At 47.7% G+C, this 21801-nt stretch overlaps 1 protein-coding gene across 3 annotated transcripts in view; it reads left to right on the plus strand.

Moving 5' to 3' along the window:
- Nucleotides 1-21801, plus strand: part of LOC149340271 (nephrin-like) — a 382817-nt gene that overhangs the window by 81400 nt on the left and 279616 nt on the right. The gene's annotated exons all lie outside the window — the stretch shown is intronic.

Raw genomic sequence — 21801 nt, forward strand, 5'->3', positions numbered from 1 at the left:
CTCATCTTGCGTTTGCTTAGTCGCAAGTTCATTGTTGTAGAGCATATGACTATAAGGCTAATAGTAAATTACTATAAGGCTAACGATGACCGCCTTTTGTGTATGAGTTCGAGTTTATTTCAGACAGGCATGTTTACCTGCATGTTTGAGGTGTATGGTAGTAAAAGCCGCTCAAGAGCAGCTTGACAAAGCTCCCCTATGCCTTCTATACTCGGCAGTGCAGGACAGAAAACACAGATTACACTAAAACATAACAGATAACAAAAATCAGCCAGTAGCAGTACAGTACAACAAAAATTGTGCAAATACAACAATACAAGACATTATTATATGTTCACTTTATAATGGTACTCGTCCAATCAATATACAGGTGCATTAGAAAAAAAAGTTATTACATGAATTTAAAAGGAAAAGAAGAGCTGGTATTTTTTTGTTGTGTGACTAAACTTATTTAATGTGTATGGCAAAGCATACCTAAGTGTTTCAAAGCCATAGTTTTTGCGCGGATGAAGAACGCGCCAGTGTTCGTGGCATTGTGTTGTGTAATTTGTGGGATTTGCATGTAACTTAGCGATGTCTCTAAACAACATATTGTTTTGTTTAGCCTGAACTTTATAGCACCTAAGAATGCTGAATTCATATATTTTTTCGAACTCCATGATGTGGTATGTTGAGAAGTGGGAGCTAATGTGTGACATAAAAGATACATTCGCTGTGGCTCCGAAGTTTCCGAAGTTTATTTTTACAAGCAGACGCTGTGGTTCCCCACACCAAATTACAGTAGTTAATATAAGACTTGAATAAAGCATGGTATAATGCGATCTTTGTTTTAGTTGGTAATCTGCGCTGAAATTTTCTTAATACTCCGACAACACGAGCTAGCTTAGTGGTTATCAAGTCCACATGACTGTCCTACAACATGAATTAGTTAAAATAAACGCCTAGAGTTTTTACAGCACTCACTATTGCTGTTGTGTTACGTACCGAGTGTTAAGGTGAGGTCGGTCGCAAAATACACATTTTTAGCTCTGAATATGACGCCTTTAGATTTGTCTGTGGTAATGAGCAACGCATTTCTTCTGGACCATGCATGCAGTTTCGCCATTACACCGTTTCCTCTACGTTTCAAATATTCTGCATTAGTTCCTGAAATAAATGTACTTATGTCATCGGCAAAAAAGGTGTAAAAGACCTCGTTGTCTATTTGTACCAAATCATTTATGTAGATGTTGAATAGCAGGGGCCCCAATATGCTCCCCTCAGGGAGACCATGACTAACTGATTTAAACTGCGAGCGATAGTTACCTAAGTGAACAGATTGAGTGCGGTCAGTCATGTAGCTGGAAAATAGATCAAGCGGCACGCCACGAACCCCATATATAAAGAGTTTCTGTATCAAAGTTGAATAGTGCTTCCTGTCAAAAGCTTTAGAATAGTCCACGAATACACCGAGGGTAAGTAGTTTGTGTTCTATGTTATTTAAAATTAATTTTTTTTTGTTTAGGTAGCGCTATTTCAGTACATCAATTATCTCTAAAGCCCAACTGCTTAGTTGATAGAATATTATGTTTTAGAAAAAATCTCTTTAGTAGGCGGGTGAAAAGTATCTTCTCTTTCTCTTCTCTATCTCTCTTTTGCGCCGAGTCAGCCCCTGTTCGTCAAGAGACACTAGCATCTGACTTCTCGACAGTATTTTTGCATCCCAGCCGAAACATAACAGCAAGGACATTTCTTCTCCGTAAACTGCTTGCAGTCAGGAATAAGAGGCTGTGTACTGAACAGAAAAAAAGAAAAGAGATTATCCGCTTTACTTTTCGTCGGAGTACGACATTTGCTGCATTCTTGCGACTGTAAATTGTTAAAACGGAAAATTGTCGATGACGACCACAAAATGGAGAAAATGAAGAACAAGAAAAAAACACAATATATATCCCTAATGCAGAAAAAGATGCCTTCCAGGCCTTTTATAGCTCGCTCAGAAATAGCGGAGGGGGTTGGGGAGGAGGGTGCTTATGAATTGATAAAGGATCCCGACCGATATGCGGAAAGATTTATTTGTAGAGAAATGTCGCAAGGCCGCCCTTAGCGTCTGTGAAAATATGTCTAGCTTCCTCAATATTCATATTTTATCATATACGTACATAGCCACACGTAAGTTCGCACTTCGTACATGTTAGTTGCTTTCACGTTGTTTTATGAGACAACGCTTAGCTAAGATAAGTTACTTTCTTTAAATAAGGAAAGCCATGAAGGAATGTGCAACGCAGAACTCCGTTCTGTCTGTGCAGAACGCATGACTGGTCCCGGTGATTCCGTCCGCTTGCAAAGCCCTCCATGTGTAAAAAGAATGAAATAGACAATGCTTTTCTTCTTTAATTCTCCCGCATATCACTCGAGTGCATAGCGTTCCTTTCATGGCCGCTTGTGCTATGATATAAAAGGCGGAGCTTTTGATGAGCGTCATTTATTACTTTCAAAATACTGCAGGCCAACCAACATATTTGGCCCACGCAGGAGAGGCTGAAGAGGGCATAGAAACAAAAAATCGAACAAGAAGAAAGCACTTCACGAGACTGCAATCAAGAAAAAACAAGATGCAACAAACAAATGCTGTTCAAAAGCTTTACCAAAACTAGAGGACTGGAAAATTGCCTCTTGAAAACGGTTCCAGTCGGAACTGGTGCACAAGAAAAAACTACGCTTGAATGATTCAGTCCTTGCAAGACTTGGTTCGAGCTAATGAATTTCTCACAGATGTGTTCGTCGAGACTACAACTGTTTCAGAATTTTCGGATGAGGTATTGTTAATTTTTATGCTAAAAGGTTGTGCAGACACAATAGAAAAATTTTTATGTGCGCTTCAAGTACTGAGATGTAGTTTATTTTCATTAGTGTCGTACGTGAACATAACAACCTGTATTTCTTACAATCACAAAATGAACAAGGGAGGGGAAAACCTTGTTCATTTTGTGATCGCCAAGAACCATCTACCGCACCCTCTCTCTACCATGTATTTCTTACAAGTAAACTTAATCGTTTTTCTTTGCATAATCTCGAGCTGATCAATGTAGTTCTTTAAAGGCGTCCGATAAGACCAAATAATACTCTAATTTTGGCCCTATGAACGTTGCATATGCTAACAGGTCACCTCATTTAAAGCACCTCTAAGCTTCCGCCTTAGATAGCAGAGCTTGAAAGATACTCCGGAAATAATTCCTGAAATACAGGCATCGACAACATGCTGGCATGGTACCGATGCTAAGGTGTCACCTTTATGTGCAGTACACATTAACATTCAAGTTTGCGTATTGGAACTGTAGTACATTATAGATGACTAAAGCAACCCCATTTAATGCGGCAATGGGCTTCAAAGGGCATATTCGCTTATGTGATGTCCGTTCAATAGCACTAAACGGCTAAAGTTTCTGCAAACGCATCTATCTTCTTTATAATTTTCAGCGAAGCCCTTTAAATTGGCAAGGCTAATTATCTCAAAGCCCCATACAAAGCTGCATGCTTAGCAACCGCCTCGCAACTGCACGAATTCTGTACACTGTGCGAAGCCCTGCATGCGAAAGCACCAAGCTTCTTGGTGCGAGTTAATTCAAAGGACGCTAATCCCCTGGTTCCGGCAGGTAGCTAGCGACTTGCTCAGCGGTGTTGCCAAGGTGCTGGTCTGCACGATAGTTATGAAAGGTTCATCGTTGTCACAGTAATCTCTACATAACAACCCTTTCCTTTCCCGCCAAAAAAAAATATCGTAGCAAAACTCATTCTTTTTGGCACACAAGGGCATAAAATGCGAAGTTTTTTTCTCCACTAAGCTCTAGTTTTTATTAAAAGAATCCTTTAACGAAATATGCTTTCGCTGACGTTAAGCAATAATAATATTTGTTTATTTTCAGCCACATAAGATAGAGAGGTGCAGGCCAAGTCTTCATCAAGGTGCGCCCACAAAGCAAATCAAAACTAACTAAATGAAAAAAAAAAGGGTTCCGCAAAAACACCGGCAAAGCATGACAATGTCTACCCCACTAACTTTTATCAGAATTCTGCGTATCATGGAAAAATATTTATTTTTTTCGTGAACTGACAGTACATCGCTGATAAAGAGTCTTCCCATCAGTCCGCTGTATGCGCTGGTCAAATCAAAACAAACAAGCTTCCCGTTTTCAAGAAGAAGGGCCGTCACGACATGACACCGAGTGTGGGCGAAGTTAAGTGCTTCCATCAGCGCCAGCTGTGCAGCCGGTGCGCACTACTTGAGTGAAATGCATATTGAATCTCCGTGGCGAGCGGCAAGCGCACACTCTTGACCTTTCCGACAAGCGGCGGAAAGCATTTCTAGAAACAGCGCTTCGACAAACAGAAATTTAAGGGGGCGTGTAGCTTGTAAAGTGTCTGCAGTTTTTGTGTCACTATGCTAGTTTTCACGACGAAGAAGCACTTACCTGCACAAGACACGTGTTTTTTTTTTCTTCGTACATTTCGAAAAGGCAACACTAGCTCGCAAATGTGAATTGAGAACCTTCCATCTGAGACAAATAAGTTTACGCCGCCTCGTGCCATATCGCTCATACTTTTTTTTCTGTGTGCCGCAGTAAGTTTGCCCTCACTCACTGTTCTTCTTTTAGAGCAACATTTAGAGCAACATTAGAGCAACATTTTTATCCTAATAAACAATTTCTGGATGCTTTTCCTGCTTGACTTGACTTTACACTGAAATATAACATATCATCAAACTCAATATCATCATCAGCGAAACTAGGTAACCTGCAGGAAATATACCTCTTCTGTCTGCGAATGCACACGCCTGACAAACACCATGTGCCCAAGAGGAAAAAAAATGGCAGGCATGAGGGTTGTTTAAAAAAGAGGAAAAAGGGTACCTGGAAGAAATCCCGGACGAAGACAATGGCGGAAGCAAAGGCGGGCAGAGCTCAAAGAACATGACAGTATTGAGAATCATGAGAAGAGTGAAGATCAACGAAATGGGCATCACAAGCCACTGCTGCTGCGGCACTCGCAAAATCTGTGTTGAGAAATGTAATCTATCTAAGGCTTGACAGCGCCGTATGTGAAAACATATGCCGAATTTGCCAGTGATAATGCATCAGAAACACGTTTTAACAACAGCAGGTTGTGTGCGCTTGATATCGGACACTGCAAGTGAAATCCACATGCATACTCGCCGCGGTCTCTCAGTGGTAAGGCGCTCGTCTACCCAGCCGGAGTACCTGGGTTCGAACCCGACCGCGGCGGCCGCGTTTCGATGGAGGCGAAACGCAAGAGGGGCCCGTGTGCTGTGCGATGTCAGTGTACGTTAAAGATCCCCAGGTGGTCGAAATTATACCGGAGACATAGCCTTAGTCGCTTTGGGACGTTAAACCCCATAAACCAACCAACCAATTAACCTCTCCTACGGCACCACTTTCTCTCTCTCTTCTTTCACGCCTACCTTCCTTCCTTCCCTTACGGCGCGGTTCGGGTCCTTTGACCCGGTTAATCTCATCGGATCTCCAAAATTTCTGTTGGAATCGACGCCGAAAGTGAAGCGGACCACGAGGATACCACTTCTGAGCCGGTGGGTCCATTTTTTCGGATTTTATCGGACTTTGAAGTTCCCACGTGGTCGGCCAGGCGTTAGGCCTAACGAGGCTTAGCACGAGCTCGGGGCTCCGCGGCCTTCCCGGCCCGCGGTGAAGACGCATCGGAGCGATGTCCCGAAATAAAACTTCGAGTCAAGAACAACCAGCAACCCTAAGACAACCAGGATTTTCGACAGAATTGCACGAAAACATGGAGGAGGATCTCCATGACACCATTGACGTGGCCCATGTGCCGCTAGGCCACGGAGGCTTCGCCGCCGCAGGAACCCAAGCCCTGAGATGCAGCACCCCAACGACCCTACAACGTCCACAGGTCGACGGAATCGACGCAGACAAAGCAGAAGGCTGGGCAGTCGTCCAGTCAAAGAAGTCGAAGAAACGCCAAGAGGGCGGCGACAGATCGCAAGTCTTGGCGGGAAACTGTGCAGGGAGACTGCCATTTTTTGGCGATACAGGAGGAAGCACAGCTGGCATGACGTCAGCTGCGACGGAGAAGAGACAACGGGAAGGAAGGCCAAGACTACGCATGCCTCCTCTCCCAAAGGACGACATAAAGATAGTCCTCCGACCGAGAGGATTAGTAGTCAAGGACTTACCGCAACACAAAGTGGTGGGAGCGGTGGTCGAGGCCACCGGAAGAGGATGTAAGGAGGAAGACCTCCTCGTCAGACTTCGCCACGGATCAAACATCATAATCGTGAGCACAGCCAACGAGGACGCAGCCAAGAAAGTTCTGCACATCAGGCAGATCAATTTTGGAGGCAAGAGCTTCGTAGTAAACACACACGTGGCGGCTCCGGAGGGAACGCTACGGGGGGTGATTCACGGTCCAGCACCGGACACTACGCCTGAAGAACTCAAGACACACATACGATTCGCACGCAAGGCGTCAAGGTCATAACGGCGAGAATGCTTGGGAAGTCAAGCACAGCCCTCATCACGTTTGACGGACCCACACTCCCGAAATTCGTTATCTACCACAGCAGCGAATATCGGTGCCACCCGTACCGGCCCACGAGGCAGGTATGCTATACCTGTGGCCAACAGGGGCATCGTATGGATGTATGTCCAAATCCAGACCTTAGAGCCTGCAGGCAATGCGGGCTCCAGAACCCAGCAGAGGAACATCAGTGCACGCCAAAATGTCTGGTGTGTGACGGGGACCACGTCACGGGCACGAGAGAGTGCAAACGACGACTCAAGTCGGCAAGCGAACTGCGGTGGGGACCCCTGCAGCAGCAACGCAAGAGCCGGGACCGCAGCCGCAAGGGAAAGCCGCGATGGTTCCGGGACGAGAGCCAGGAGTCCGGGCGTGGCGGCAGCCGCGGAGGCAGCCGCAACCGGAGCCAGAGCCGGGGATCCGAACGGGACGAGTCCTTCCCGCCCCTGGGAGGCAGGCAGCAGCAACAGAAGCAGAAGCAAGGACAGGAACAGAAGAAACAGAAAACCGGCGGTGTCAAGGTGAGCTGGGGAGACGGCCCTCCCAAATCGCTCTTTGCTCCGCACTCAAACACAAACACACAAACCGCTCGCGAGAAGCAGTTAGCGGAAGAGAATAAGGCCCTCAGGCAGGAACTCGGCCAGCTCAGGAAGCAGCTGAGCGAGGTCCTTAAAGAACTACGCGAAATCAGGACGGGGCAGACGCAGCCCAGAACTCAGGTCCCACCGCCCCCAACGGTGGAAACACAACAGCAACAGGATGGTGAGCTTAAGGCCCTCATAATGAACATGCAGAAACAGACACAAGAACAGATGCAATTTATGCAACAAAAATTCGCACTTCTGGAGCAAAATGTTAGAACACACATTAAGAACCAGAACACGCAGAGAATGACTAACGACGCTAGAGACCGCCTGTTTAACGAACGCAGGTTCAGCACAGAAACCCTTAATACAAATAACAGTACACCAACATGGCAGAGCGCCTCCAACAACTAGAGATGTGGCAGTGGAACTGCAGGGGGTACAGGCAAAAGCACGGCCTCCTGCAGCAGTACATTTACGCCAGGAGAACACCAGATATAATCATGATACAGGAAACTAATTGCACACCTTCGCTGAGGGGCTACACGTGCCAGGAGGCTGGCCGCACCGCGACCCTTGTCAGTAAAAAACTGGTAGCCATAGCTCATGACGAAATAACGGATACCCGGATCGAGCACGCGATTACAGAGATCATACCCAAAAAGAAAGCGCAATCCAAGAGCACCTTCATTATCAACCTATATAGCCCGCCTAAGCAGAAGGACGGGGACTTCATTAGGCTCTTCACAGAAGCCAGAAAACTAGCGGGCTGTAACACCCTGGTTATAGCAGGGGACTTTAACGCCAAACACCCAAGATGGGGATACAGCAAAGACGATAGGAAAGGCAGGGTAGTCTGCATCGCAGCAGAGCAAACGGACTGCGAACTCTTGACTGACGAAGACCAGCCAACAAGACAGGGCAATAGCGTCAGCCCAGACACGTGTCCTGACCTAACCTTTGTAAGGGGCGCTAGGCAGGTGGAGTGGGAAAACCTACTCGAAAACCTAGGGAGCGACCACTACATACTGAGAATCAGTATCACCGCTGAGAATACCAAGCGGAAAATAGGCAAGACTCGGCTCGTCGACTGGGACGCCTTCAGGGCCCACTGTAGGCAGATGCAAGGAGGCAACATTGAATCTGTGGGGGAGTGGAGTCAACAGCTCAAGGAGATCCAGGAACTCTACACCAAGGAGGTGGATCGAACCGAACAAGCCCCGGAGGTGGACAAGCGGCTCCTCAAGCTATGGGAGGCGAGGCGCGGACTCACTGCGCGGTGGAAAAGACAAAAACTGAACAGGAAGCTTAAGATCAAGATAGCCGAAATCACCAAGCAGGCGGAGGAGTATGCGACACAGCTGGCCAGGCAAGGTTGGCAGCAATTTAGCAGTACGCTGAACGGCACCCTGAGCACGGCCAGGACGTGGCAGATCCTCAAGTCCCTCATGGACCCAAGCAAAAACAAGTCAGAGAGCGGCAAGGCAATCCGAAGGCTGGTGCACCAATACACCGGTACAGACGAACAGCTAATGGAGGAAGTCCGGATCAAATGCTATGGCAACGATCAGGCCCAGAGCTATAAAGAAGAATACCGGGGCGAAGCGAACCCTCATATGGACAGACCCATTACCAGAGAAGAGGTGGTCGAAGTGATCAGCCATTGATCAGCTTACTGCCTACTTCAACAAACTCTGGCAGGAAGGAACGGTGCCCGCCGAGTGGAAACATGCGGTCGTGGTTATGATCCCGAAGCCTGGCAAGAAACTACAAGTGGAAAACCTCAGACCGATCTCCCTTACGTCTTGTCTAGGCAAGATGTACGAAAAAGTAATAACGAAGAGAATCCAGTCGCACCTGGAGAGGAACCAACTCTACCCCGATAGCATGTACGGGTTTCGAGCTCACCTGTCCACGCAAGACGTACTCCTCCAGCTAAAGGAGGAAGTACTGGAGAAGATGCCAAGAAGCGGGGAGAACGTTGTCATGGCCCTCGACATCAAAGGGGCCTTTGACAACGTGAGCCACGCCGCCATCATGGAAGGCATAAACGACACGAATTGCGGGAAGAGGGTCCACGACTACATCAGGGCCTTCCTAAGTGACCGGACAGCAACCGTAGGGCTAGGCGAGTTACGAAGCGACGTCTTCGCCACGCCCTGCAAGGGAACACCCCAAGGCTCTGTCATATCGCCTGTACTCTTCAACATGGCGATGCTAGGACTAGCGAGAAGGCTCAAAGCGATCCCGGGTATTCAACACGCGATGTACGCCGACGACATTACCGTATGGACCACCCAAGGGTCGCTAGGAGAGAAACAAGATCGGTTACAAGAAGCTGCCACCTGCATAGAAGACTACGTAAGGGAGAGAGGCCTGAGGTGCTCGACCGAAAAGTCGGAGATCATCAGAATAGGGAGACACCCCACCCAAGCTTCACTGGATGTCGTCCTCGAAGGACAGCTGATCCAGGAAAAGAACCTGGTCCGCATCCTGGGTATGTTGCTGCAAAGTAGCCGCAAATGCAGTCACACCATCACCCTGCTCAAGAGGGCCGCGGAACAAGTGGGAAGAATGATCAGCCGAGTATCTCAGAGAAGATACGGAATGAAGGAAGAAGACACTCTAAAACTCGTAAACAGCTTGATCGTCAGCAGGGTCATGTACTCGCTGCCTTACCACGCTACAACGAAAGCGGAGAGGGAGCAGGCCGACTGTGTCCTCAGGAAGGCCTACAAGATCGCTTTGCACCTACCCAGGAACGCATCAAACGAAAAACTGCTCCAGCTCGGAGTCAGCAACACCTTCGACGAGCTCGCAGAGGCTCAAACGGGTGCACAACTGGTTAGACTCAGAGGCTCCCCCACAGGAAGGGCGCTCCTGAAGAGGTTGGGTCGGAACACCGGTGGTCTGGCTGACAGATACACAGAAGTACCAGACGACCTCAGAAAGACTTTCAATGTAGGGCCATTGCCTAAAAACATGGATCCCAACTTACACGAGGAGAGGCGGAGGGCTAGGGCCGAGCAGATGGACAAAAGGCTAGGCCGATCCGAAAACACACTATATACGGACGCTTCTATGTACGCAAGCGTAGAGAAGCGCACAGCCGCTGTAGTGGTAGTCAATGGTACAGGGGAAATGACCTCCTGCGCTTCAGTGGGAGTGTCGGGGATAGCGGAGGCCGAAGAGATTGCCGTCGCGCTGGCGGTAGCCGAAGGCTATAGAAGAGGCCGCTCCCTGAACATTCTAACGGACTCGAAAGAAACATGCAAGAGTTATACGAAGGGCAACATTAGCGGCATCGCCCTTAGGATCATCGGCGAGGCGGCAGCTTCCGCTGGAAAAACGCCTATACAGCATATCATCTGGGTGCCAGCTCACGCAGGCGTAGCAGGAAACGAAAGGGCGGACAGCCTGGCTCGAGGGCTCACTTACCGAGCAGGCTTATCGGACGCCCCGGAGTTACGGCTACTCACGTGCGAGGGAGGCTACGCAGAGACCCTACAACTTTATAGGGGAACTAGATTGAGGTATCCACCACCACACAGAGCACTGACTAGGGAAGAGGCTGTAGGATGGCGTAGGCTACAGACGAACACTTTTCCTAACCTGTACATATACAGCAAAGTGTCACCAACGCAATTCAGATCAGACTGTCCCTGGTGCGGCGGTACACCTACACTCTATCACATTACCTGGGAGTGCGAAAGAAACATAGCATTCCACAATTATCAACCACCGAGTGAGGAGCAATGGGAGAGCTGTCTCTCCAGCAGCGAGCTCGAGGTCCAGAGGGCCTTGGTACAGCACGCTGTTGAAGCGGCACGACTCAGTGGAGCCCTGGACTGAGGGCCCACCCTTGCTCGAAGACTCAAGTCGCCAGCGCCCAAGCAGGACGACCAAGAAGTCTTCATCTCCGCGAATCTCTTGAAAGAGCAATAAAAGTTTTCTCTCTCTCTCTCAGGTGTCCGCCGATATATGTGAGCCAGATACCGCGCGCCATTTCCTTTCTTCAAAAACAAAACCAATTTTTACTCGTCTCCACTTTGTCACCACGTTCTGGTTGGTTTATAAATTGTCTTTCTTTTTTTAAGAAAGGAAATGGCGGAGCATCTGTACCTGTTTCACATATCTCGGTGGACACCTGAACTTCCCCGCAAAGAATGGGTGAAAGATGGGAGTGAAAAAAGAAAGGTAGAGGTGCCGTAGTGGAGGTCTCAGGAATAAAAATTCAGAGGTCACTTTGGCTCTTTGAAGTGGTGCAAGGCGAAAACCTTTCCTGGCGCACTGTTTGTTTTTTTATTTTTCTTTAATATTTTTTCATTTTTTAGTTTCTTATATCTATTTTTTATTTATTTTATTTTATTTATGAAACCCATGCATTCAGTGGGTGCGCCTTTATTCATGCTGGAACCCTGAGCCACTATCATGTTTGTGCCACGCAGCACCTACCTAGGTGCTCTGTAACTAGTTTTTTTTTGTGTGTGTATGTATACAAACACACACATATATATATATATATATATATATATATATATATATATATATATATATATATATATATATATATATATCCTTTCTGTACAAATCCATCAAAGAAATTGAACCCGGCCGCGGCGGTTGAATTTCTTTGGAGGAGAAATTCTAGAGGCCCGTGTACTGTGCGATGTCAGTGCACGTTAAAGAACCCGAGGTGGCCGAAATTTCCGGAGCTCTTCAATACGGCGTCTCTCATAGCCTTAGTCACTTTGGGACGTTAAACCCCATAAACTAAACTAAACTAAATCCATCTAATAAATACCATGAAAGAAAGAAAAAAAAACCTTCATGGCGGAGTGGTAGCATCTCCACTTCAGATGCCAAAGGCCCTGGTTCGATTCCCAGCCTCGAAACAGGTTTTTCTTTTAAATAGTGACGCCGAAACGCGGACACACTTGCTAACACAACTTGGTCATGACAGTATGAGGCATTAAAGGCTTTCGCCTTAATTTCAACCACCTGGAGATTTTTAACGTGCACTGACATCGCATGGCACACGGGCGCCTTTTGCGTTCCGCCTCCATTGAAACACGGGCACCGCGATGGGGTTCGAACCCGGGTACTCCGGCTCGATAGACGAGCGCCTTAACTACTTAGCCACCGCGGAGGGCCTCCACGTTGTGCTATTTGGTGAATATGTACTTTCCTCCGCTTTTGGTCTTCTGTAAAGCGTGCTTTGCCTGCAGCCAACACTGTTGCACAAAAAAGCCGAACCTATCTAAGCCAAATAGGTCACCATCGTCATAATGATTTATTATTCCCTTAAATGTCTAACAGTATTACGGAAAACAGACAGTATAAACCATACGAAATGGCACATGGACGTCACCCAGCGTCATACAGAATATGCAAGTTTCAAGTGTGTTTGCGACTAGAATGGCTCTGTATTTTACGATGCACATAAATAAGCTAGCGAGCCTATCAGCCACTTTGATCCGAAAATAAGCTGCCGATCAAAGTTATTTTCCCATGATCCACTTACACATCTTTAGTTGGCTAGTGAAGCTATTTACCATATTCACCCAGGTAGTTCAAAGCCGCTTTAATATACATAGCCGGTCCTCATAACAAAGTCAACGCTTTGGACCTGGAAAAAAAGAGGAAGAGTGTAAAAAGCAAAGTAATGCAATGTGTTAAACAAAAGCCGGAGTCTTTTTTTTTATTTTGTTCCGTTCGAGCGTAAGAAAATATACAAAATTTTACGGGCCCAGAAAAATCAAACGGCTCAAAGAACCCCACGGGATTGGAGTGAAAATTGGCAGTGATATAGGGAAGAGTTGTAGACGTCGAGCGCTCCGGAGCGAAAGGAGGCGGCGATGGAGAGCTCTACCAACAGTTAACTTCAGGCGCGGTAAAGGAGAGAGATGAAGAGAGAGAATCGGGCCCTAGAAGCGAAGGAAGCGGCGCGAGTCGGTCGGAAGCCAATTTCCGGGCCCAGAATTAAACTGCCCGAGCCGCGCGGTGCAACCAAAGGCGGCTGACTCGAGTGACGCGCTGCCACCGCTCGCTAGACGGCGGCGTCCGCGGCCGCGGCGGCATCAGGGATAAGGGAGGAGAGGGCGTCGGCCTTCCGGACAACGCCGGAGAACAAAATAGGCGGCGAGCACGGGTCCCGAAAGTGGGAGCCAGTCCCCAGAAGACTTTCCTCGCGCACTTTACTCCTAGATGGAGAAGAAGGGAGTGATGTACTGCGCGACGGGGCTGTCCATGTTAAGGAGGCGCTCGCTTGACTCTTTGAGAAGTAAAAGCCGGGAGAAGGCGCTGGAGGCCTTTTGTTTACTTTTGTTTTTGTGGAAAAAGTAGTCAGACTTGAGGCCGAAGCGCACCTTGGCTTGCGTGCTTAGAAATATGCTTACGAGGGACTTTCGCGTTTGCTTTCTCGAGTAGGCGGCATCACAGACGCCCCGCTTTTTGATTAGGGAAAGGCGGCAGGCAGAAAATAGTGCACTGCTGGCAGGAATCATTTGTGCGTCGGCCTTTTTGTTTTCTCTTTTACCATTAGTGAAATTGCTTTCGGCCTGGAAAAGCGCTTGCGCGCTTTTCTTTTCTTAACAGCTTGTTTGGAATTTCCTCAGGAGTGCGCTTTCAAAGACAGGTGCTTGTTTGTCCCGCGGACAAAGCGGACTGTCTATGACAGCCACTGCCTTTCTTTAGACCACAGGAAGTGTTCAGGTCGACGAAGAAAACGAAAACAGGTGAACGCGAGCGAGGCAACGCACGGACTACTGAGCGTCTTGATTGACAACGCAGGACCAGCCTGCACCGGGGTGGGGAGGCACCGGGCGCAAGCAACAACGACAAGACTCCAGTGCTGGGAGCCTGGCCGGACTGGAATGAGCTTTTAGGAAGCGCCTCCGAGTGAAAACACAAAGCTTAACGAAGAGACGACAGAGAAAAAAAGGAGGAAAAAGAGACCCAGCGGAATGCCGCTGGTGCCGCTGTTGGGGGTGCTACAGCCATCGCGGGGCTCAAAGGACAAAGCGCTCGAGAGAAAACGCCTCTGGCTTTCCGGCGCCGGCAGCGCCTGCAAATGCACTCTCTACGCAATTATCTCGAATGGTGGCGCCGTTTGAAGGACGAAACGGGAAAGGAAAGGGAAAGGGGAAGGTAGAGCATGCGAGAATAAAGGAGAAAAATCGAAGTCGGAAAATGGAGAAGAGAGAAAACACAGCCGAGGAAAGCCAAGAAAAGTAGAAAAAGAATGAGAGAGGTAGTGTACAGGGCATCCCTTCCCTCGTCTCCTCCTTTCACCAGCATCCTCAGTGTGCACAAAAGAAGGGACGCGGCAGAACACTGGATGGTCCTGCCGCTATGCTGCTTCCTTTCCCGCGTTGCGTGGCTCTGCTGGATCGTCTGCTGTTTTGGCTCGGCTGCAGGGGCGCGCATCGAGTGTCGCCTGATTGAAAATGGATTGGTAGAAAATTATGATCCCTCCTTATACCATGAGTTTTTCTTTGTCGCTCTATCCCATGCCCTCCCACTCACCCTCTATCAGTGTATTGCTTCGGTTCTCTGCTGCTGTTGAAGCGACTGAGCCGGTTGCCTGCTGTGGAGTGTGTGTCTGTGCGTGTAGTTGCGTTCGCACCAGCGCAGTGCATCGTCCTCTTCAACAATCGCTGCCAGGCTCCCGAGAGGCTTTCGGCGAGTGAACGAAGAATGGCTGCTCCAAACAAACTCGTTTACGATGCGCTTGGTTTGCGAGGGTGACCTTCCTCTGACAACGAACTGCATTCGTGGAACGCCGGGCAGTATGCGGGCTGGCTGTCTCTTAGCTTCGCTCGGCGCCTGTTCAACATGCGTACAGCAGTAACCAACTAGTGCACCTGCGGTGCAAAAACAAAAGCGCCCGCACTCGGGTAGAGCATGGCAGAAAAAAACAGCGTTAAAGCTTCAAGTTAGTAATGAAGCGGTGTGCCGAATTTCAGAAGGCAACGCAGGAAATCTGAAATGTTTTATTTGTCATGTGGCGTCAGAAAGTTCAAGATTCTTAAGCAAAAACTTTGTGTCTAAAACAGCCTCTGAATGCAAGATGGCTGTGTCTTTCTTTCCCTCAACATTAACTACCTTCAGCTCTCACTGTAAGATACAGGCGCACCAACGCCTTTTCCTTGTGCATGGTTACCGTCTACAAAAATAACTTCGTGCTTTCTTAGTTAGTGCTCGCTGCTGAATATATTTTCTCCGCAAACTAAGATAGATGCGTTGGAAGGAACGACACGTGTGTCATGTTGGTTCTTACGTCTTGGTTAAATTTAGGATTCAAATACGCTGAGCAGTTGCATCTAGGTACCTGAAAGCGCTATTAAATTGCTCTCTAATCATCCTGGCAAAAACTTTATACATGCCTAATGAACAGAAATCGCTTGTAGTTGGCTTGCCTTCTGCTTTGTTTTCCACTTATTTGTTATTTTTCCTTTCGATGAAAAATGCAGTCTTGGCGCTTTCTAAAATATTGGAAGGTGTATGCATCATGACAAAATAAGAAAAAGATGGTGCAAGGTGAAGGCTAAAGAAGAAATGAAACGGCCCGAAGCAACAACGACAACAATAAGGATCCCAACATGAGTTATCAATCTGAAATGAAGGATTATGAGTCCTCACCCATGAATCTCACGATTTCAACTATCTATGAAATCAAAGTTAGCTTTGACAGTTCGAAAGACGGGAGCAATTCATTCACAGAGTTTCACCTTCCTCAAGCAAGGCGGACAGTTTCGGTAAGTATTTTTCATGCAGCAAAGTAATCCTACCTACAGGACAAAATGTCATGCGCTTAAGCGATATCAGCTGCGTGACCGCAAACGCTTGAACATAATCCACGCAGCAACTTCTTACTTGTACCAGTTTTGTCTTTAGGCATCAGGTATCCCGAAAGCCATTAGGTGCATTAAAGTGAATTTTTTATAGATGCTATATTTTTAAGCTTTGCCCTAGTGTATTTCCATAAATTTTGCGTCCTAGAGAAACACTCGTATTCATGCTTAGACAACAAAACTGTTTCCCTGCCCTACCTTTCGCTGTTCTACTTTCTGCCTCGCCTCTCTTCCTTTCTCTCTCAGTCCCGTGTCTCCGGCAAGTGCTAGGGTCAAATCAGGCCTGGACGCCGTCGGGCGTTGTTTTTCGCCGCTGCCTGCGCTGTCGTCTTGACCACAAACGAGGTCGTTCTGGTGCAGCACTGAAATGACTACGCCAGCGCTTCACGCACCACACGGCCCGCACACGTCGGTCCTCGACCAACTAAGGCGACATCCACGTTCTTGTCTGCCTTCCCCAACCCTCCCTTTCTCATTTCATGTTTCTCTCTTCGGGAGTGCACTGCCCATTACCCTTCTCGCGTGGCACCTTCCCAAACTCCCTTCCTCCCATTCTTCCCCAGCACACGCAACCTAAGGCTTCTAAGCCCGCCGACGCGTGCAGCACTTCTTTCTAGCGTGTCTTTTATTTTCCGGTGTCTGAGCAAGGGGCAACCAGCCGCCAAGTTATTCTTTTTCCTTCTTTCGCCCCGACATCCCGGCACCCCTTCAACCCCTCCCCTTCCCCAGACCTGTCCCTAATCTTCCCTTCGCGTATTCCTTGTTAGCCAACAGACCGTTGCCGCTGCCGCAGCCACCGGCTTGTAATCATTAAGGCGCACCCCCCCGCGCTGCCGAGAAGCGTTGCATTCGCTGCAGGGAGCCGTATATACCCGTTCTCGCGTATGGCACGCCGCACCCCCGGGGCCAAACGAGCCCGAGCGGTCATCCGCGCCCGTCGCACAGAACAGGAGGAGGGACGGGGGGCGCAAACTCGGAGCAGCCGGTTCTCGCTTTTTCCCGTCGTGCTCGCGCCCATGGCGCGACCACCGTTCCTCGTTCGTCGGTGCCAGGCTGCGGCCTTTTGCCTGCTGTTGCTCCTGGCGCTATAACCGCTGGCTGCGGTGGCCCCTGCTTAGCTCTCCTAATGAGTTCTCAAGTGTGTCCTTTGCTTTGGTCGGATTAGGTGCTTGCTCGAATGCGTCTATTGCTCGTTCTTACTTTGATGGATGCGTTCTTGTCGCCCCTCGTGAAAGCAAGTTCGAAGACTGAAGGGGTGGCCAACTTATTCACTCGCTTAGATGGACTTCTCGGGATGTTTTCTGCATGCAGACAAGGCATTCCGTAAAAGGTGAACCAGTCTGGGAACTTGTTTCAGTGACGTTGGTTGAGTTTCATTGGCTGGTAGATAATAATTACTGGGACCTAACTGGCACCTAACCTAACTTCCATCTAGCGCACCTAAAAAAATGTTGCGGCAATTGTCCACACGCACCACTAGATAGAAACGCAGTGCCGGTCTCGAAACTCTTTTTCTCGCCTTATTCTAGCGTGTTGAAGTGAACGACTCATTACGACGGATCGTTTATTCTGGGAGGTTCTGTATTCTTTTTTCCTTCACAACTGCAGTTGTTCTTAATTCTTTCATAATGCAAGAAGTGGAAATTTCAGCCGTGACTCGTTCTCGTGAGCGAGGCAGAGCATGATGTCACTGCCGACCGGCGTTGCAGGCTCGAAGCAAGAATCTTTCGCCCACCAGCCGCGGCTTCTGCAGCGCAGAGGCGGCTAATTGCCCGAATGGCTGGCATTCCTGCAGTGGCGAGCCGGACGGGCACCCGATTCACTTGCTGCCGCTAGCGACCAGGCGCCGCAAGCACGCGGCGGGCGGTTCATGTGGAATGCGGGCTACGGAACCGAACAACTCATTACGCGCACTGGCTCTCGTCCATGGTCTGCTTCCTTTTTATTCAATCTGCCGGGAGTCGTTTGACGCGAACGACGCGTTACGTCAACGCCAAGCGTCGGCCACTTGTGCCGTGTTAATCTCTCCCAGCGCTAATACGGGAATGTGCGACGAAACGGCGCACACCTAAGCCGGCATTGCTGCTAAGCGGAAGAGCAAGAGAAAGAAGACGTGCGGAGAAGTGAAAGCTACGTTTTCCGCTAGTACACGCAACGAACGCAGCGTTCCATTCGCGTTCCATATGTAGTATCGTAGGCAGTTACGCGATCTTTCAGGGAATAAACAAAGCCCAGCACTCAGCCATGGTGCTCAGCATGCGAATGCCACTATGGTTGTACCCATTAATCCTGGCTGTGCCTTCGTCTTCCACTTTCTATTTTGTTTTCACTGCAAGAACTATGACCCCCCAAATTTGTGGAGATGTCCACAAAAACTAGTGCAAAATTTGTGTAAGTGGGAAGCCAATATTTAAATCATGATAAAAGAACTGAAACTATGGGGAACGTGTAACTACATTTTAGCTATCCTGCGTTCGGCATGATGTGTATACAGCCAGAGTGGAAGCTTGGGCGAGTTGATGACGGTGTACTTGCCACATAGCGCTAAACAGACAGGGACAGAGGGAGCGCCCGTCCTGTGTGTCTCCCTGTGTCCCTGTCTGTTTAGCGCTATGTGGCAAGTGTGTACAGCCCGTTGACGCAGTTTTTGTATGAACTTAGGCAAAAAAAACGTTATTAATTGTGTCAATACGGGCCCATTCATGTTAATTACCAATTAGAGTGCCTTACAGTGGCGCTTTCAAACCTCCAACAGTGTGGCAGAAAATTAAAGTTTTAATTTTAGTCTTCAGGCTGCAGTTAAAGTACCTTTATCTCGGGATTCCAGTATCATCGTGTCCACTCTAGAAGACGATATGTTTCAGTCCGCGCGGGCGAGGTGTTCGCGAACGACGTTCGGGTTACTCTCATGTCGCGAATATTGCGGCTAATGAAACCATCGTTTAAGCTTTGTACACGCATCCATGTTTCACTAATTTCGACTATTATCGATGAACTAAATTTTTCAGATATAGCTGTCAACCTGAGCAGCACCTGCGTTCGGAGGCTGGCGTCAAAACCGCAACTCTAAGGGCAAAAGTATGGGCCAGCCTTTATTATTTCGCTTTATGTCGAAGCTTCAACATGAGGGTTTCTTTGTTTTATAAAGCAATACCCTTCTGTCCTCTGTGAGGACAGCTCCTCGCAAACGCCTCCTGCGCAATACTGTCCGGCTTATCATTCCGTGAAATTCTATAGAAATCGCCTCATCGACCACGCACAAACAAAGAAATAAGTATAATTTCTACAACGTTCTCAGTTTGATCGTTAAACAACTTTGACATAAAAAGATGAACATTCAAACCGGATGGTCGAGAAAGATACGGGATTAAATCCCGGCCAAACCACACCACACCATGCCAAGGCCAAGACATTCCATACAGTACCATATTATACTGTTCCGTACGACACCATACCTTCATCGCAATATTGTGTTTGGATCAAATTCGGTGACTTCTGAGCACTGGCGAAAAATTATTTTTATAGTGCAAGAGTTGTACGTTCGCGTATCCTTAATGTGCTGAATAAGTTTTGTTTCGGCAGAAAAATGAAAAATCCGTGCCCTCTACACCACGCATGCGGCCGTGATATGTGCTCCCTAATCACTACTACGGGAAGTCAATGCTTTCGTCCGGCCCAACCACATGCTCGCTGTTCCGGTTCTCCTCATAGCTAGGAATAACTATTTTCTAACAAAACTAAAACGGTCATTTCTTGAGAGTGAGATAAAATGATACCAATTTCCCGCAATATACCATGGAGCTGAAAAAGAGGTCGTTGCTTCACGACAACTGTTGTATAATTCGAAAGTTTTGCAGTAAAGAGCACTGATTGATAGGAATAAAATAAGCTCAACAGGAAAGTAAGCCTTCTTTATGCGTGGCGAAATGCCAAAGACGCCCTTTAAAGGTCTCAGGTAGTTGAAATTATTTCTGAGCCCTTCACTACGGCACCTCTTTTGTCCTTTGTTTCAAACCCCCTTCCCTTACGGCGCGGTTAGGGTGTGCACGGAGATGTGAGACAATTACTGCGCCGTTTCCATGCCACAAAAATCGAAAACCTATATATATATATATATATATATATATATATATATATATATATATATATATATATATATATATATATATAAGAGAAGCCAACACCTACAGAAACCCAGGAACACAGGCGATTTATTTCTGTATTTATTCTGTGGTGTTGATCAATGAAGAAAATTACTGAATGTTACCGCTTAAACATAATTGATTAGAAAAGCAGAAGCAAAAACAAAGGGCCGCCGGTGGGGACCGAACTCACCGAACTATATATATATATATATATATATATATATATATATATATATATATAAGATGCGAAATTGAGAAACGCTTCGTTTATTGGGAGTCGACGTTTCGGACAGAGCCTGTCCTTTTTCAAGACTGAGGTTACATGGTTCTTGCTTCTCTTCTTAAAGGGTCTCCATCTGTACACGTGTTCGACACCTGAGCCAAAACAAGCCGACACTGCAGAGGGAAGAACGGCTCAGGGAAGAGAACAAAAAGAAAAAATTAACAAAAAATACACAAACGGGGCAGGGGGTGGGGAGGGTAAATGTCGTCGCCCGCCACCCACGTATGCGGTCGCGGGGAGAAAAGAAAAAAGGAAAAAAGGGGAGGGAAAAAAAGGAAGAGCGGGAGGGGAATATGGACAGAGAACTGAGTCCTAACACAGCGGACAGCTAGCAAAGTGTATAGAGACAAACAGTGGCCGACGCACAGCATAGATTTGAGGTGCACTCAAATGTTGTCCACTTAAACGAGTAAACAAGATACAATGGAGCAAAAGGGCGGGGAGAAAAAAAAAAGAAAGACTTCCGCCATGTGCAACTTCTTTGGCAGGATGAGTCAAGGCGGGCAGAGTGGGATTTAACGAGACACACGTGGAGTGTACCTGCACACACCCACACAGGCAACAAAAAAAGGAAAAGAAAAGGCCGGAAACGGAGGCGACTTTGGGGAAGAATCGTCGCGTGGGGCCACTATGAATGGCGGGGGTGCTTAAGTTCTTTGACGGCGCCGCTCTCGTCAAGATGGTCGAACGGGGGAAGGTAAGAACGCTGTGGGCGATGAGGCCATCGGTGTAAGCGTATGGGAGAAAGCTTGCGAGGCCTGTCAGGCCGGAAATCCAAGGTCAGTACTGGATTTAAGGGGGCGTATTGAAGACAAAGCGCCCAGGTTCTCATTAATGCCTTGGGCAATTGTTCCAAACTTATAAATAAAGTACGACTCGCGTTGCTCCCGCTCCCGGGTGTTGTTGAACCCACCCTGTAAGACTGTTAATTTAAGTGCTTCAAATGGGTGTTTTCTGTCATTAATGTGTTTTGACAAGGGGAGGTTAGGTAGAGATAGGGCATGAGCGCGGTGGTTATTAAAGCGAAATCGTAGAGGGTTAACCGTCTGCCCAATGTACTGCATACTGCACACACCACATTCTAGGAGGTAGATAACGTTGGAGGAGTCACAATTAAAGTCGCCATTGATTTTCCATTTAAAGCCTGAGGCTGTGCTTATCGCACAGCTGGTTGTTTGCATATGTTTGCAGACGTGGCATCTACTTTTGGCGCAGGGTCGGCAACCCAACCCAAGGTGGTTATGTGTTTTTGAGTGTACGAGAATGTTTTGAATGTTTTTCGGTCGTCTGTAGACTACGTGAGGGGGAGTAGTGAAAATTTTTTGCGAGGCGCTCGCTTTGTTCGAGAATGTTGAAATGTTTTTTAAGGATTTTGTTTACGTTGG

This window comes from Amblyomma mixtum, chromosome 6 (assembly GCF_055824585.1).
Source record: "Amblyomma mixtum isolate Tamu chromosome 6, ASM5582458v1, whole genome shotgun sequence".
In the NCBI taxonomy this organism is placed as follows: Eukaryota; Metazoa; Arthropoda; class Arachnida; order Ixodida; family Ixodidae; genus Amblyomma; species Amblyomma mixtum.